Below are 1,947 nucleotides of genomic sequence, written 5' to 3'. Positions count from 1 at the left end.
AGGTTGGCCACTTTAAAGGCTGTGAAGTGGGAAGGTAATGCTCCAAGGTGAACCCCCTTGGAAAACCGATCCACGACGACGATAATGATCGTAAGTCCATTGGAGCTTGGAAGGTGAGTCACAAAATCCATGGAGAGGTCCTCCCAGATGTTAGAAGGTATAGGAATGGGTTGCAGTAGACCAGCGTTCTTACGTGTAACGGGTTTCACTTGTTGACAGGTCTGGCAATTGCGGACAAACGCCTTGATGTCTCTGAGCATATTGGGCCATTGAAAGTTGGGTCGAAGACGATGGAATGTTTTCTTAACACCGAAGTGGCCCGCAAGTGGGGTGGCGTGATACTCATGTAACAATGCAGGAATGAAAGGATTCTTTTTGTTGATCCAAATGGCCCCCTTGGATAAAATAAAGTCACCTGAGATAGCAAAATCGGGGTGGTCCGTCGGTGTGGCTTGGACAGCTTCGCGGTGTCGCAGGAACTCTGAGTTTGTGAGTAAGGATTGCTTTAGTTGGTGTAGGAACTCTGGGTGAGGGATGGAGAGGACGAGGCATTGCCCTTGGGTGGGTTCACTTAGTCGAGAGAGAGTCAGCCACAATGTTGGAGTTACCAGCTTTGTATTGGATATCGTAATCGAATCCAAGTAACTTGGCGAGATAAAACTGCTGCTCCGGGGTTTGGATTGTTTGAGACATGAGTTCACGGATGCTACGGTGATCGGTATAAATGGTGAACTTGTGCCCTAATAGATACTGTCTCCATTTGCGAACTGCGGCAAGGGTGGCATGTAACTCGCGGATGTAAGCAGAAGCTAGTTGGAGACGCGGGCCCAATGGTTTGCTGAAGAATGATATGGGGTGGCCACGTTGGTGAAGAACGACACCCATAGCATAACTTAACGCATCCGTTTCTAGTGAGAAAGGCAGGGAGAAATCAGGAAGGGCGAGCACTGGTGCAGCCGTCATAGCTTGCTTCAGAGCTTTGAAAGCTGTTTGGGACTCATCATTCCAATGGAACGCATCCTTGCAGAGAAGTTATGTTAATGGGGCCGCAATGGAAGCATAACCCTTTATAAATTTCCGGTAGAACCCGGTGAGACCAAGGAATGCACGAAGATCACGCTGGGAGCCGGGTTGGGGCCAGTCAAGCATGGTTTGAATCTTCGAAGGGTCTGGTTGCACACCTACGCCGGAGATTACGTGACCCAGATAATCAAGTTTTCGTTGTCCAAACAAGCACTTAGAGTGTTTGAGGAAGTACCGGGCTTGGGAGAGGGAACTGAAGACACATTCTAAGTGATGGAGGTGGTCCTGAAGGGAGGCACTGTAGACGAGTATGTCGTCAAAGAATACCGCCGTGAACTTGCATAAGTATGGCCGGACTAAAGTATTCATGGCAGCCTGAAAAGTTGACGGGGCGTTGCACAACCCGAAGGGCATGACCCGATAATCGTAGTGTCCTTGGTGCGTCCTGAAGGCTGTTTTGGGTACATCATTTTCTGCCATTAAAATTTGGTGAAAACCTTGCCTTAAATCGAGACGAGAAAACCACGAAGCATGGCCTAACTCGTCCAAGAGTTCCTCTATGGTGGGTAATGGAAATCTGTCACGAACCGTAATGGAGTTTAAAGCCCTGTAATCTACGCACATACGCCAAGTCCCATCTTTCTTCTTTACCAGTAACACTGGGGAAGAAAATGGGCTTCTGCTGGGTTGGATTAAACCAGTGTCAAGAAGCGCTGATACTTGTTTTTCTATTTCAGTCTTTTGGAAGTAAGGATACCTATAAGGCCTTACGTTAATGGGATGGGCTGAAGGGATGAGGTTTATCTGGTGATCGTGTGGACGAGGTGGGGGAAGGCTTGTGGGTTGTTCGAATATAGACTGGTATTTGAGCAGAAGCTCGTTAATGGCGGGGACGGGGTGTGGGGTGGTGTTTAGTAATTCAGA

Source organism: Glycine max, chromosome 18 (genome assembly GCF_000004515.6).
Source record: "Glycine max cultivar Williams 82 chromosome 18, Glycine_max_v4.0, whole genome shotgun sequence".
In the NCBI taxonomy this organism is placed as follows: domain Eukaryota; kingdom Viridiplantae; phylum Streptophyta; class Magnoliopsida; order Fabales; family Fabaceae; genus Glycine; species Glycine max.
The sequence above is the reverse complement of the archived record's forward strand: the minus strand, read 5'-3'. Positions refer to the sequence as shown.